This window comes from Pongo pygmaeus, chromosome 3, assembly GCF_028885625.2.
Source record: "Pongo pygmaeus isolate AG05252 chromosome 3, NHGRI_mPonPyg2-v2.0_pri, whole genome shotgun sequence".
NCBI lineage: Eukaryota > Metazoa > Chordata > Mammalia > Primates > Hominidae > Pongo > Pongo pygmaeus.
The window spans coordinates 4041332-4057868 of NC_072376.2; the positions used below are offsets into that span (position 1 = coordinate 4041332).

General features: G+C 57.6%; 1 long non-coding RNA gene across 1 annotated transcript; it reads left to right on the forward strand.

Annotated features, from left to right (window-relative positions):
- The first annotated feature begins 9688 nt into the window (after positions 1-9688).
- LOC129035197 (uncharacterized) lies at positions 9689-15802 on the forward strand. Its single transcript, XR_008502136.2, has 5 exons — positions 9689-11093; positions 12119-12245; positions 12759-12976; positions 14087-15082; positions 15556-15802. It is a non-coding gene; the product is annotated as an uncharacterized LOC129035197 (long non-coding RNA).
- The last annotated feature ends 735 nt before the right edge of the window (positions 15803-16537 follow it).

Here is a 16537-nt window from a genome sequence, read left to right on the forward strand (position 1 = left end):
CCAGGGAGCGGCGCAGAGGCCCCTGGAACGACGGCGCCCCAGGCCAGAGCTGTGGGCCTCCTCGGGTTTCGCCAACCGTGCTGGAGGGCGCCTGGCGGACACTCCTGAAGCGCAGCCTCGGCCGTGCCCCCGGGGCTCCGCCTGCGCTGCTCCGCGGTCCCCTTCGCCTGTCTTCTTCCGATGCTCCTCTACTCGTCCCTCTTCTCGGCGCTCGAGGATCCCACCCGCACGTGCGTCTGCCCTGGTCACCAAGGCTCCCCCGTGGTTCCCTATCCCCCCTTTCCCGGGCGTGATTCTCCCTACTTCTGACCGGCCCGACTCGGGGTCGGGGAGGCAGGGCGTGTTTATTTCTTTGAGGAGAGGCCCCTCGGCAGAGGCCGAGGGAAGCGCGCACTCCCGGGCGCAGCGGCGCTCTGATCCCGACCCGCCCCTCCCGGGCCCCGCGTCGCCGGGTCCGGCAGTGGGAAGTCGGTGCCGCGGCTTCTGGTCCGGGCCCTGCCTGCCCCGCTGGGGCCCTGGAGCCAGGTTCATCCCTGCCCGGCCTGCGCTTCCCAGCAGGTAGAGGGCAGCGGCGCCCGGACCCACGGGGCTGCCCGACCTAGATGGAACGGAACCCCGGCAGTGGCGCCAGCTCCGCTGTGCCCGGGACCCCGCGGACGCGGCGCGGCCCCTCCTCTTCCCCGTCTCCGGCCGCCAGGGACCTTCCCGGCTCGCGGCCCTCCGGGGCGCCCCGCCCCCTCCCCGCGGTTCCGGCCCCGCCCCGCCCCCGCCCCGCCCCCGCCCTCGCCCCCGCCCTCCCGGTTGCCCAGCAGGCCGGCGCCCGAGCCCGCGCCCGCCCCCGCCCGGCTCACCTGGCGTCTCTCTGGCGTCTGGAAGTCTGGCTCAGCCTTCGGCCCCGCCCCTCAGTTCTCACCTCGCCACTTCTCGCTCCCCTCCCCTACCCGGCCCCTTCCCCCTCGGGTTCTGCGCAGCGGAGCGGTCCGGTCTCCGCACCGCCCGAGCAGGGCGGTGAGCTCAAGCTGCGGGCAGGGCATGGGGCTGCGGAGAAGGGAGGCGTCTGATCCGCCCGGGCCTCGTTAGGTTTCTGGAAGGAAGCGGTGTTAACCCGAAGGCTAGAGCGGAGCGAAGCTCGAGGCGCGCAGGTGGAGACACGGCGCGCCGCCTTGCGTCTTAGCCCGTGGCGGGGGACGCGGGCCTCTCTGCCGCCTGGCCCCTTCGGGTCGAGCCCTTCCCTCTCCACTCTTCGTCGGGAAGGGTTAGATTCCTGGACCGTGCGCGGTGCCTTCACTGGCCCGCTGTGCGGCTTTGGGAAAGTCACTTCATCTCTCTGAGCTCGTCTTGCCCATCTGCGGAGTGGCCATCGTAGCGGGGGTGAAGGCGGCGCGATGTGATGACGGGATCGCGGGTGCACGGCTTGCTGCTGTGTACACAGCCTTCCGTGTTCCCGCTCAGCACGCACCATGACCCGGAGCACCTCCGAGGCGCTCAACGCACGGGCCGGTCCCCTCAGCCTGTGCCCGGACCCCTGCAGTATATCGGTCCCAGCGGTCTTGGCCCCGGGTATAGGAAAGGCCAGGGCGCGCCCCCACTTCCATTCGGCGCGCAGTCATGCTCTCACTGGGGCACCAGGGCAGCCACGCCGCGCGCACCCGGGGGTGTCCAGGCACCAGGGCCCTGCTGGCCCGCGCACTTATGCGCAACGGCGCTCCATGAACTCGGCTGCGCCCCTGATGCAGTTCGCGCTGTCAGCACCGCCGTCGGTCCCGTCGGGGCTTTGCCGGTTTTAATGGGGACCCAAGCCCTCCACTCCCACCACGGGCAGTTGTGTCTCCTTGCTCCCAACCACACGGTAGCGGGAATTGGGTATCCAGAGGTGGACACAGATCCAGGCCCAGAGCCGTGGGCCACTGCCCGCGCCTGCTCTGGAATGGCGAATGGCCCTTCCGCCTCCCCTGGAAGCTTTCTTCGGGCCGGGAGCTGATCAGCGCTTTGCCCGCCTTGTTCCGCGGTATTCCCACGATGACGAAGGGGCGGGGGGATGTCCCCATTCGGGTCCCAGTGCGACTCCACGTCACATAGACCACGCACGTGTATAGAGAAGGCAGAGACTCTGTCCCCATTTCTCCAGTGGCGGCAATGACAGTGCGAGGAGGTGAGGATGCTGAGCCCAGCTCACCCCCTCGTCTGGGTGAGTGGGGGAGGGTGTCAGCTCCGGAGGTCTCGCACCCTCCCCGCTTCCTCAGTCCTCCTCTCCCTCTTCCAGCGGGCTCTCCACATGGGGGTCTCAGAGGCAGTACCCTTGTGCCCCCAGGCTGCACCTCAGAGGGCCCCATATTGCGGAGTGCCTTTTATTTTTGGAATTTTCTAAGTCCCGCGGGCCTTTTCTGGGACTGGGGTGGAAGCTCTAAGCTAGCTCAGACCTGTAAGGCCCAGGTTTCGGGAGGCCTGTCAGTCGGGACTGGAGAAATCGTGCTAACGGGTTGGTGCTGACATTCTGAGTTTGGGGTGACTAAAACTGTTTATATAGAGAAGAGTCCCTTGTATTTGCCTGAGGTTCCTCACATCCTGGGGGTGGCACTGTCAAGAGGTGTGGGTAAGGGGGGGGCAGCCTTGGAGCGAACCCGCCTCCCCAGCAGACCCTTAGCCTGCTAAAAGAGACCTTGGCCAACCCTATCTCACTCGTGCCCATTTTACAGATAAGTCCAGTGTGGCCCCAGGAGAGGCAGAGGTGGGCTGCCCAGAAGCCAAATCCACCGGCCTCCTTCCTCCCCACTCTGCTCCTGCACCCAGCAAGGGGTGGGTCCAGCCAGGAGGGCACACCCCACCACAAGGGGTGCCCCAGGAACCAGAGGGGCTATTGCACCCCCCACCCCTCACCGCGTGACGAAGAGATGAGGGAATGGGAGGGCCCAGTGGAAACCGAGTCTTTGAAGAAGTTCGCCCATCCCAGTGTCCCCCCAGGACCTCCCAGTGACGATGCTCCGAGAGTTTCATTCTCGACGGGACCCAGCGGAGGAATGCACTCAGGACCGATTCCAGGACCTTCGTTTTTCGTTGCCTGGAGCTCAGCGTCCCTAGCGGGCCCGGGGCATTGGTGTATGTGTGCGTGAGTGTCATGGTGCCGACCTCTCCCGGCCGCCAGAAGCGAGGTCCCGGCCGCCCGGGGCCCTGCGCTCAGGGAGCACTCCCCCGCCTGACGTCCGGGCGAGGGGACTGCACAAGGTAGGGGCCGGGGCCTCTCCCTCCTGCATGGACCTAGGCCTCCTGCTGGACTCAAAGGAGCTCAAATAGGCGCCTGGGTCGTGGGGCCCTGGGAGTTCCTGGGGTCTTGCCGCGCCTGGCCCAGAAGCGCATCCCCAGCCGCGCCGGCCTGTTTTCTTCTGCGAAGATTCCGAGGCTGCTCCCTTTTGCCCCCTCACCCCTCGGTGTGTCTGTCTCGCTCTTTCTCTGCCGGTCGGCATCTCTTTCTGCTTCTCCGGACCTCTCTGCTTCGGCTTCTCACCCCCTCCCGCGGTCGCCGCTGCGCCCTTCCCAGAGCGCTCTCGGGGCTCCAGCTCCGCGCGCGTAACCGCAGCGTCAGCACATCCGGGCCCCGCTCATTTGATTTGGGTTTGTTTCTTAAATCGCGAAAATCCATTTCCCCCAAATGGACGGGGGGCCTCGCCCGGCTTGGGAGCGGTCGGCCTGCTGCCCCCTCCTCCACGCCGGTCCCCGAGGCCCGTCATTGATCCCCGTCTTACAGTACATCGCATTAGCCTTAATGGCTTAGCTGATGCTTCAACTTCTTTTTCGTTAAAAGCCACCCCTCGGCTTCACCCCTCCTCCGCCTCCTCTCCCCGAGCGCCCGAAGCCCTGCTCTCTCAGGACCCACTGGCCCGTAGAGACGCGGCTCCTGGAACTGGGGCCCGGGGCTCGGCACGACGCGTGTGGATGACCCTGGAGGAGCGCACTTCCCTGGGCAGGGGTAAGGGCAAGGGGAGGAGGAGGGAGGGGCTGCGGCAGTTTGGGCTCCTCAAGGACCTCGAGTCCCCTGTCGCGTAAAATGCACGATTGAGACACAATCCAACCAGAAACGTCCAAAATTGTTTCTCGAACCCCCAGACTCAGACCCAGGGCAGAACGGCGGAACGATCCGGAAGCTGGGAGACCCCTGCATGCTCGCAGAGAGGCTCCAGGCTTCGGGGCTGCGGGTTCCACAGGCAGGGGGGCGGGGGGGTGCGGGGGCCGAGGCCAGGGACGCGCTCTAGGTCAGCCGTCACTTCCGAGAGAAGCTGGGCTGGAACCCGCGCCCCACCGGGTGCGGAAACTCGGGGTGAGACCTGGGAGGCCCGGCGCAGCGGGGAAACCACCGGGGAAGGGAGAAGGAGAAAGGGGAGGCAGCCCCAGGCCCCGCCTCCTGCCTCCTACCTGGGGAGGGGGCCCCATGGGCAACAAGAATGCCACTCCGGGCGAAGGCCGCCGCCGCCCGACCCTCCAGGACTGAGGCTCCGACTGGGCGAGGTTGGCGGCCTGGAGGCGGCTGCAGGGGAGGAAGTGGGGTCGGCGTCCAACCCCATCTGCCCCCGACGCTTGCTCGGCGGCTGCATTGCGTTTAATGTCGCAAGGAGACTCTGTTCGTTATTTTAAAAATTCAGAAAATACAAGCACTGAAAACAAAAGGTATCCCAAGTTCGACTACCTGGAGATAGCCAGAGTTTCAGTTTGTTATTGAGACGGTCCGCTGTGTCGCCCAGGCTGGAGTGCAGTGGCGCGATCAGGGCTCACGGCAGCCTCCATTTCCTGGGCTCGAGTGATCCTCCCATCTCAGTCTCCGAGTAGCTGGGACTTCAGGCGCGGCCACCACGCCCTGCTAATTTTTATTTTTTGTAGAGAAGGGGTGCTTTATGTTGCCCAGGCTCGTCGTGAACTCCAAAGCTCAAGTGGTCCGTCTGCCTCGGCCTCCCAAAGTGTTGGGATTACAGGCTTGAGCCACTGCGCCCGACCAGAGTTTTTGATAAAGATTTTCCCTCATGATGTATGTATTTTTTAAACAGGCAATGCATCGCCAAGGCACGAAATTCGAACGTATAACCAGGTAGAAGATGGAAAAGCTCCCTCCCCTCCTTCTTCAAAATGGGAAGTGAATGTACTTAGGGAGAAAAGCACAAATTTAAGAGTGCAATCAGAGGAATTTTGATAAATGTACACACCTGTGTAGCCACCACCCGCATCCCCATTTTTTTAAGAAAGAAAAATGTCTACATAGATGCCTAAACGGTTTAAATTCAGAGAGACCTAGTGCCCCCTTCTTCCTCCCCTTCTCCTGCCCGGCCTCTTCTCCTCCTCCTAGTCTTCATTTGTACCAGAGCTACTCAGCACACAATTTAAAATGTCCTCCGTTTCTACAAAGAGCATAAACCACTACCAGAAGAGATTCCTCATCCCACCCCCACCAGAGGACACGGCTGTCAACCCCGCCAGCTCTTTCTGCCTCTACCTGCTTCTATACTTCTAAACAGGACGCTCTATATTTCTAAACAGGACGCTTCTGCCACGATTGCTTGAGTTCATTTTTTCGGTTCTTTCTTTCCTTTTTAAAAGGAATCTATCCACTGCCTATGGCCTGTCTGGAAGGTGGGAAGTTCACTTGCTCACATGCCACTCAAAAGCACTCAGGGCCCTTCCCTCCCTCTCTCCCTTGGACTGAGCTGAGACGGTCCATTGCTCACAGCGGCTTCCCATGAACACCTGCACAGCTGGGCGTGCACTGTGGGCACACGTTTGTTCTATACTAGCAGCCTTTTCCCCCTTGGTTTTCTGTGGTCCTGTCGTTCATCTGTCCCCAAGCTCCCTTCCAGCATGCTACTGTCCGCTGGAGGGCGTAGATCCCCAGGGACCCCACCACATTGAGTGGGGAGGTGGAGGGCAGGCTGGCCCCCTACAGGAACCTCCTCTTTCCAGCTCCCCCTGGATCCTGCTTTCAGAGACCAAGTCCAGAGGCTTCTGCAGGTCAGCAGGCAGATTGGCACTCACTCCCAGCCTCCCACACTCCCCAGGCCCTTCCTGCCCTCATGTGCACCTCTTCAGCTGCTTGAGCCTTTCTCTGCGACTTCTGGGTCACATTTCACTCCCGGTTCACACCCAAGCATAGACTGGGAGTCTCCAAGGGTCCTGGCGACATCCCTGGGCTGCAGAGTGTCCTGGAGGGTGAATCCTTGACCAGCCTCCAGGAGGCCCTCACTGAATGAAGGCTTGCTAAGTGCCAGGTGAGAGAACCTTCTGGACCTCTGCCAGAACTCCTGCACCTGGTGGCTCACCCGGCAGCTGGCCATCTGTCCAGGGCACTCACCCCGACCCCCAGGGTCTACCAGGAGATCTCCCCCCCCGGCCCCCCGCAGTCTCGGGTCCACCCATCATTGCCTGCCTTGCATTCTCTGAGGTCACAGCTGTTTCTTGTCTGACTTTCTTGTGAGACTGTGAGCTCCTTGGAGACAAGATTCAGGCTCTGCCATCCCAGCAAGCTGCTCAGGGCAGCCAGAGGTAGGCATCATCACTGATAAACGGGTGAATGAGACAGCAGCTTCATCCTCACCTCAGCCACACAGTGGAGGTCAGCCTTGCATGGCCAGTTAGCTGCGGCTTGAATCCAGGTCTGTAAAATGAATCTAACAGCGTGGGTCTTCCTGGTCTGTGATGAGGCTGGAGCAGGAGCCTGACAGGCTCATCTGCATGGAGTCCACGGGGGAGAGGGACTCCAGGTGCTGGGGGAAGCCCATAGTGGAGCATGGGCGTCGCTCCTGTTCTTGGCTGAGGGATGGTTACCTGCTGGTGTCTGCTGTGTGGTGACTTACTGTACTTAGCAGGACACGTGTGTTTCATGCATGAGAAAGATGTGAGGGAAGAAAGAAGTTGAGTGCTTCTCATGCGCTAGGATTCCCATTGTTCACTGAAGTTGTTTTGCATGCTTCTGTATTTACAGATTTATTTTAGGAAGTAGAATGTATCCCTCCCTGTGGTTATAGCTACAAAATGGTTTGAAGTGTGCTGGATGATGTTGGACTTACTACTGTTACTTTAGACTTCATGTTTTGAATGTTTTTCTTCATATTGTTCTTAGGAATTAGGGTTCTCCAAAGAAAGAGAATCAATAGAATAGTTAGATAGACAGAGAGACAGACAGGGAGTGCATATGCAATTTAAAGAAATTGTCTCACATGATCGTGTGCCCTGGCAAGCCCAAAATTTGTAGTGCAGGTTGGCAGGCTGGGAGTTCAGGCAAGAGCTGATGTGGCAGCGTTGAGGACAGATTCCACGGGGAGCAGGCTGGCAGCCCAGGCAGAGTTTGTGTTGCAGCCTGGAAGGGAATTCCTGCTGCTTCGGGGAACCTCAGTGTTTGCGCTTCAGGCCTTCAATCCGTGTGAAGTTTAACACCTCTTCTTGACATAAACACACAGGAATGTCCCAGCAGTGATATTTTCACTGGCATTATGGCAAATGTGTACCTTGATTTGAGCAGCCTCTGTGAGCCTCAGGCTCTTCATCCCATTCAGGGTTCCCCCTGGCACCAGCCTGTATGGGGCCCAGGCCCTGTTGAGGGATTGAGCCCAGCCCTCAGCACAGCTGTTACCCTCCAGGGGTGGCTGACAGCCCCTGAGCACTTCCCTGGAGGTGTAGCAGGATCTGCCGACCCCCCACTGCCTGGCTTTGAGCTCCTGGAGGGCAGGGACATGTGCCCTTCACATCAGGCCTCCAGGACCCATTCCAGGCAGGGTAAGACAGGGAGAAGTGGTGGGTGGGGATGGACAGCTGTTTCTCCCACACCATGCAGGGATCGGCAGGAAGGGACGGCAGGGCAGGGCCATGGGTCGGCTCAGGGCACACACTTCCTCTCAGGCTGGTTCAAGATGTAAACGCAAAAGCAAAAAGCTTTATAAAAAGATTAAAAATACTCATATATTTTTATCTGATCTCAGGATGAGGAAAGGGGGATCCATTTTTGCCCCCCCCCTTTTTTTTGAGATGGAATTTTGCTCTTGTTGCCCAGGCTGGAGTACAATGGTGTGATCTCGGCTCACTGCAACCTCCACCTCCTGGGTTCAAACAATTCTCCTGTCTCAGCCTCCCGAGTAGCTGAGATTACAGGTGCCTGCCACCACACCCAGCTAATTTCTGTATTTTTAGTAGAGACAGGGTTTCATCATATTGGTCAGGCTGGTGTTGAACTCCTGACCTCAGGTGATCCACCCACCTTGGCCTCCCAAAGTGCTGGGATTACAAGTGTGAGCCACCATGCCCAGCCGCATTCTTCCCTTTTACCTTTTACTAATTGAACCCTTCTGAATTTCAGTCGATCACTTAGCTAAAAACTACGTTTCCCAGCCTCCCTTGCGGCTCAGCCTGGTCACATGATGTGGTTCTGACCAGTGAGCATGAGATGTGCAGCGGGCAACATCTGGATAGATCTTTGACTTATCAGGAAGTTGGGTGACCCTCAAACTCTCCTTCTTGGCTGCCTGGAACGGGGCTGTGATGGTCAGGTGAGGACAATTTACTTAGAGCAAAGCAGAGCCTTGGATAGAAGGAGCCAGGTCCCTGGTGACCTGGGGCAGAGCTGTCCTACCTCCTGAACGGTTTACCAGCTTCACTCATTTATTTGTTTGTGAGAAACAAAACTTTCTGTCTTGTGTAAGCTACCATGACTTGGCTTCCATTTAAGAAATGGAGTCAATACCCTAATACAGGAGGCCTTTGTAAACTGGGCCAGTCAGAATCTGTGTTTGGCTGCTGACAGGGCACTGACCACAGCGGGAGGTGGACAGCCCAGGGCTAGTATGGCAAGGAATCCAGGGACTCCTTCTATCTTGCTTTTTTTTTTTTTTGGCCATCCTTAGTGGATAGGTTTCATCCTCCAGGTCACAGAATGGTTGCTGAAGCACCAGCCCTCGCATTCCTGTTTTATTCAGGAATAAGGGGAAGGGCAAGAGGCAAAGGTGGGCCTCCTCTCAGCTTTTAGAGGTAGCCTAGAAGCCTCTTTCACTGATTTCTGCTTTCATTTCTCTGGCTACCCCTATCTTCAAAGAGTTTTGTTGCTAAAGCAGAGGGGACAGTATTTATTGGGAGGCAACTTGGAAGCCCTGCACAGAGGGGAAAATTCACGAAAGAGAATGCTGTCAGTTTCGGCCACAAAGCACCAAAACCAGGACTTGTAAAGCCCTTCAGCTGCACCAGTGACCTGGTTCTTCCCCAGCCCCAGAGGCTGACTCCTGTGAGCTCAGACACAGGGGTGGGGTGCGTCCAGTCCCCCACACCCAGGCCCCGTGTGTGCAGCCTCCTGTGAGGCAGCGTGGTACAGAGCAGGGAGCCCGGGCGTTGGAGTCAGGCTGACCTGGAGGAAGTTGCAGCCCCCTGCTCCCTGGCTGTGTGGCTTTGGGAAAGGCTTCCGACCTCTCTGATCTACCACTTCCTCATCTGTTGTAGGTGCTCAAAAACTGATAGCCAAGGTCGTTACAATTGCTCCGTGACAAAGTGCAGTGGAGCAGATGCAGGGCATGAGGGCCTGGGTTTCAGGCGGCTCCAGCAGGTTCGACGCCTCCCTGCAGCTGTGTTCACTGGATGTCTGCCTTGCTGGCTGAGCCCATCTGTTATTTTTATTACAAGTTGCCACTCAGTTGGCTTCACCCAAGGCCTGTTAACCAAAATAACGTGAGTGATTGCCCAGTGAATGCAGGGTCAATACTCTTCACGCTCTCCTTGCCCATAGCCCCTCGGAGCCAGGGCCGGGGCTTGGAGGAGTCAGGAGAGGTGGAGACCCTGGATTGCGCTCCCACCACAGTGTCTAGGGATGAGAGGGGCTGCCTGCCTGGGAACCAGCTTGAGCCCTTTATGGTTTCCTGTTGGTGCCTCCTTGACACAGGGCACAGGTTCAAGGCCCTCCCGTCTCTACCTGGAGCTGTCTCCAGCCTGCTGCCTGGCCTCGGGGCATGAGCGGAGGAACGTGTGTCCCCACAGTGCCCGGGCCTGGGCTGCTGGTGGGAATGATGGTCTTTCCAGGATGTCAGGGAGGCACACCCCACTGGGAAGCAGGAGGGAGAGTCCTTGGACTTGGGGGTTGGAGTTCAGGCCCCTGTTTTATGATGGAGAAATGGAGGCCCCGAGAGGCCCAGAGGCTGGCCCAGAGGCTGACCCACAGGCCTACGGCAGATTCGTGCCTGAGACGACCGTGGGTCCCAGGCCTCCTCTTTCCCTTCCAGGGCATCCTGGCCTGAGGCCCGTGGAGCCGCTGGTGATCCGTGAGTGGGCCTCAGGGGGTCTTGTGTCCAACTGATATGTCTGTGCTTGTTCTACAGAGGGCCCTTGGATGGCATCAGAGCTTACAAGGTGCCCCGACCGGTGATGAACCATGGGACCTCCTAGGAGTACTGTGCGGGCCGCCTTCGCTTCTCAGCTGCCCCTCAGGGTGCATTGTACCCCCGCGGGAGCCATGGAGGGAAGCTGTGAGAACGCCCACCTCTGCATCATGTCCTGTCGAGGGCCTGGGTCTCTCCTAAGCTGGATCTAGGCCATCCCTGAGCACAGGCTGTGGGAAAGAAAGCCTGGGATGGGAGTGGGGGCCATTCGCAGGTCTTCTGTTGTGCCACGAAGACCCGAACCCTCTTCAGATCCCAGCCTGTCCTTCCCGTGTTGTAAGGCCCTAAACCAAAGGGGGCCCTCAGGCTTGAGTCAGACACATGGGATCTGGTCTCTCTGCTCAGTAACGATGGCTCATTGGGCAGCTGGCTAAGCTGCTCCAAGTCTCTGTTTTTGTGTTTGCAAATGGGAATGCCATTCAGAATTCCAGAAGCCTGGAGAGTATCTGCCAGGGCCCTGTGCTAGGCACAGGGGCCCAGAAATGGATTCCAGGCTCCCTGCCCTGGGGGAGCCCAGTCCGGCCAAGGGGGCAGCTGTGTCTGGAGAGGCAGTGTACTCTCTGGGGCACCCAGCACATGTGGGCACCGTCCTGGAGACCAGGATTCCAGACAATGCTGGTGGCAACAGTCCCAGCCTCTCAGGAGCCTGGGTCCAGCAGGAGAGATGCCGGATCCAGACCAGGAGCGGAGACCGAGTCGCAGGGCTGGGTGAGTAGAGTGGTGACGCCCACCCGCGGGGAAGGGCAGGCGCTAACACTGGTGTTTCAGGGAGGCCGGGGGCAGATAGCCGGAAGAATATTCTGAGCCGAAGGGATGGTGTGAACAAGGGTGGGAGGTGGGATGGGGTGTGGTGGAGGTGATCATGGGCAAGTCATGTGTTGTGGGGCGAGGTGCGGATGCTGTGGGAGCCTGAGAGGCCTGGATTCCGGGGAGCTGGCCAGGGAGGGCAGCAGAAGCCAGGCCTGGAGGAGGGTGCAGCCTCCCGCACAGCCAGGAGCCTGGGCTTAATCCTGCAGCCCGAGGTCAGGGTAAGGGACAGTGCTTGGAGGGGCCACGATGAGCTTCAGCAGGGCCAGTGGAGACCGGGGCGGTGGGGATGGAGACAACACCTCCAGGAACCCCACCGGAAGGGGTCGGGGCAGAGCTGACCACCCCAAGGTGGTGCCCGGGACTCCCACACTGTGCAGAGGCTCCCCACAGGCAGGCAGGCGCGGGCAGAGGTCGGCTCTGAGGGGCAAAGATGTGAGGGTCAGGCGAGTGCTGGGCTGAGCTTGGGTTTCCAGGAACCCCCATCTGCTTCCCAGCGGTCTGCAACCTGGGTGGGCCGCCTTTCCACTCCTTACCCAGCCCCAGCCAGCACCCTGTCTACCTTCACTCATTCAGTCAACAGACTTACCATGTGCCCATCGGGTGCCAGGCTTGCCACGTGAGACACTCTTCGGCACATGGGCGGGCTGAGGGGGTTTGTGGGGCTGTGGGAGAAGGAGGCCCAGAGAAACCAACACCCACAGGGTTTGGGACACACCCATGGCCACTTCCTGGGTCACCTGCCCACCTGTGTCCCTCCCATCGGGCCCCCCTGACAGGAAGCAAGGGCAGAGAACCCTCATCTGAGGACTCCGGGCTGAGGGTGGAGTTAAGTGACAAATGGCAGACCACACCTGATGCCCGGAGGGGCTTTTCCAGCTCAGAGACCTCCTGTGAGGGTCCCCATTTCCTCCTGCCCCACCCAGCAAGGGCAGAGGCTTGGAAGAGAGGGAGAAGAACCCCTGGCGTCGCACCCACGTGGGCCTGATCATAGTTGAAGACCGCACGCTGGGGCCGGGGGGACCCCAGGAGAGCTGCGCTGCGTGTGTCTCCGTGAGTGTCCTGGGGCTGCCGGGACCAAGGGCCACAGGCGATGGGCTTCAGACAATTGAAATGTTTTATCTTGCAGTTCTGGGGACCACAAGTCTGAGCCCCAGGCGTCAGTCGGGCTGTGCCTCTCCAGAGGCTCTAGAGGAGAGCCCTTCCTGCCCCCTCCAGCTTCTGATGGCATCTGGCAATCTGCGGCTCAAGGCCACATGGTGCCAGCTGAGTGCCCACCTTCTCCTTGGCTTCACACTGCCCTCCCTCTAGTGAATCTGTGTCCAAATTTCCCCTTGTCCTCACACACCACTCAGCTTGGGGTAGGGCCCTGCCTGCATTTCAGCTTGCCTACCTCAGGAAGACCCTATTTCCAAATAAACTCCCGTTCTGGGGTGCTGCTAGTCAGGACCTCCCCATACACATTTTGGGAGGACACAGTTCAGCTCATGACAGCTGCCATGGTTGGACCTGTCTCACGACCTCATGAAAAGGCTTCATCCTGCACTTCATACCCCCGTTTCACAGATGGGAAAATCGAGGCTCTGAGAGAAGACGTCCAAGATACAGCAGTGGGCAGGGGGAGGAGGCCCACCCCCCTCAGCCGGGTCTCCACCCCCACGATGCTGCACTCTGTTCAGAGAGGAGGAATTGCTCCTGCCGTAACGTGAGCTGGACAGGAGACACTCTGCTGGATACAGCCCACCTTTTCACAGAGGGAACATTTTTCTCTTTGTAGTTGAAAGGTGAGGCTTTGGGCACTGTGCACAGATGGCCAAGTGTCAGGGACTCCAGGCCCTGCCCTGGGGCAGCAACCTGTGGTCTTCACCAACCAGGAAAAGCCCTTACGATGTCTCCTTGCTACTTGCCCTGGGGTAATCTTCTGACCTGGGTTGGGTGTCAGGCATGTTGGCATCTTGCTTGTTTCTAGTGGCCTGCAGATCTGTGTTCCTGCAAGGCATATCTGAAAAAAGGGGGACTGGGGAGCCTGGTTTAGGTTGGTCTAGAGCAGCTGGCACCTCCAAGCGTGCCTGGAGCAAGTGCCAAGTTATGGGCCCAGCTCCATCCACACGCTGTGTGACCCAGGCAACTTACTTGCCTTCTCTGGCCTCAGGTTTCCTATTGGTAAAACAAGGGGATTGAACTAGGACATTCTAAGTACTCCACCCAGATGAGTAAAAAACAATCATAAAACTTCCACAGACTCTTTATTTCCATTTTAGCAAAATATCATAGGCTTCAAGGCGACATTGTCCAATAGAAACTATGACTGCGAACCACATATGTGATATAAATTTTCTAGTAGCTACATTAAAGAACAAACAGGTGCAAATAAATGATAATTTCATCCAACATGTTCAAAATTATCATTTCAGTATGCAATCAATATAAAAATATTGAGTTGCTTTACATGTTTCAGACTCTCTTTGGAGAGCACAAAAGTATGCATTTTTTACTTACAGCACGTCTCAATTCAGATGCCGAAGTTTTATTGGAAATACTTGATCTGAATTTAGCTATCATAACATTTACAGTTGAAAAAACAGATTCTCAGACCCAAGTTGTTCCAAACATACTTCAGTGTTGTCCAATAACTGAATCGAGTGTCGAGTTTTAGATTCAAAATTCGGTTCGCTGAGCTCAGATGTCACCCTGGACCTGGCGCTCCAGGGAGTCGGAGCCTGTTCCATTTACTGTAAAGCCTGGAGTATAGGGGGCTCGTTGATTCCAGGTCAACTTAATCCACTGGCCCTCAGCTCGGGTCCTCTCCAGAGCCAATCCAGCCAACCCTGAGGTTCTTCCTATCCTTCCCATTCCCCTGTTTCTGAATCCTGTTTCTTTATTCTTGTGTCCAGAAAGGAATTACAGAGTACCAACTGTATGCAGGATGTAATGAAGGAGGCAGTATAGTCAAGGCAGGCCTCATATCCTGGAAAGACCACAGCTCCGGGTTCAAATCTGGACACTGCCAGCTCCATGGGAGCCTGTCTCCACATCTGTGACCTGGGAGCCCTTGGCCCTGAGCAGAAGCATCTCTGTGGGGACAGAGCGGGGTGATTTGCATGTGTCCAGTGTCTGACCGATGCTCCTTCAGGTCTGCCTGCTTTTGGGACAGGAGTTGTGCCTAGCCCAGCACCTTCCGAGGAGCAGGGCTCAGTGGCTTCCGTCTGTTGGCCGCATCCCATTACAGAAATAGCTCTTTGCAGATGTGGCTTCACCATGAACAGCATTTCTCAAACCACGTTCCCAGAAACATCTTGCTCCTCCTGGTGTGAACCAAGAATTCTTAAGTCAAAGATATTCTCGGGAGACATCAGATCAAACACTTAGTGGCTTTTTAAATTAAATTAAATTAAAAAAAAATTTTTAAAGACAGAGTCTTGCTATGTTACGCAGGCTGGACTGGAGCTCCTGGGCCCAATCCTACCCACTCAGCCTCCCGAGTAGCTGGGATTACAGGCATCCCTCACCACGCCCGGCTCAATGGCTTTGTACTTTTATTTGCAGACTTTCTTAGAGCCCTTGATGTGGCAATGCAAATGGTCAGGGAATTCCCACTTTGCCAGTGTGTCAGCAGCCCTGGGCCTGGCACTTTGAGACAGGAGCTGAGTCATACTCATTTCCGTGTCTCATGTCACTTTTGCACACAGGGAAACCCTAGCTGGCACCCTGCCCTCAGGGGGTGCCTGACAGTGGCCACTGATTAAAATATGGGCTAAAAAGAAGCACTAAAACAACAACATGCTGGAGATCAGGGGAAGGGCCAATTATTTTCAATCAGAGGATCCAGGAAGACTGCCTGTAGGAGGAGACATTGGAACTGAGCATGAAGGATGAGCCTAGAGACCAGGGTAAGGGGTTCTGGGTACATGAAAGGGGCGTTCACAAGCCCAGGAGGAGCTCTGTGTATGGTTCAATGCCCGGTGGGGTGAGGGGTGAGGGGTGAGAGGTTTGGGGTGTGGGGTGTGGGCAGGGGAGTGTGAGAGGTGGAAGAGGCAGGAGGCCTGCTCAGGACTCACGGGGCTGCAGGTGGCATTTCACCCTATGGTCAGTGCTGCTCGCCTCAGGGCCACTGCATTGGAATCCCAGGGGAGCCTGTTACACCTAGGCTCCCAGCTTGGTCCTACTGCACCGGTTTCTGGGAGTGGGAACCCCCATATTGACAAGTTCCCAGGGGAGTCCTAGGTCCCTGTAGTTTGGAGACCACTCTGTGAGCCAGGTTTGGGTTTTGAGCCATGTGGCTGGCAGTGGAGCATTCAGGATTAGCTGACGCCTTGTGCAGACATGATTGGTGCTCCCAATACCTGGTTTTTCTGCCCTGCAGGCACACAGAAGATTACACCTCAGCCTGTGCAGTGCGGACAGGGGCAGGTGACCGGCGCTGGTAAATACAAAGTGAACAGAAGTGACAGTGGGAGCCTCTGGACGGCGGAGGAGGCTGCAGGGACTGGATGGTGCAGCCACAATATGGTGGAGTCTTTGTCAGCCTGGATCCCCGAGTGACCGCGTGGAGCAGTGTTCCCACAGGGGGCACTCAGTGTGAGCAAGAAATAAACCTTAGTGTGTGCACCTACCTGGATTGTGTTTGTCACTGTTGTGTAACTTAGCCTATTATGATGAATGCACAAACTTCCCTTTCAAATGGGAAGTTTAACCCGGGGGGCACACTGTTAAATGTTTGTGGACACAAATTTTGAGCACTTAAAATAGATCGCATTGCCTTCCCTTTTCCCCTTTCTCTCCTTCCCCTCCCTCCCTCCTGGTTGGCAGCTAGCCTTTCTACCATCTTTGTGGAAGTTAGGAAAAGGCTTGCCCTCCAGGCCGATGCAGTTTTGGGCTGTTCAGCTTGATGAGCAGTGAGCAGAGAGTGAGCTGAATTTCAGCCTTGACCCGCTGCCTTGGCCAGGCACTTTTGAGCAGTGCACAACCCATACAACAGTCCAGGGTGACCCAGTTGTTCATCCATCCCCAAACTGGGTGTAGAGTGAGCACCAGGCCCTGAGTTGGGCTCTGCAGGTTCAGAGAGCATAGGATGCTCTGTGTGCCTCAAGGAGCTCACTTTAGGGGAAGCAGACAGGACATAGAATAGCCCTCATTCTGGTCCGCATTGAGGGAGGGATCTCAGGGAGCCTCTGACCAGGGAAGGCACAGAAGCTGTGGGAAGCTCCTCAGCAGCACGGCGGGGGCAGCGCACACTGCAAGAGGCAGGCTGTTCAATATTTGACGTGTGGAACCTTCAGCAGGCAGATGGAAGGGGTGAGGCGAGGAGAATAATACCAATAAATCATAGCTAGAACCTTCTGGAC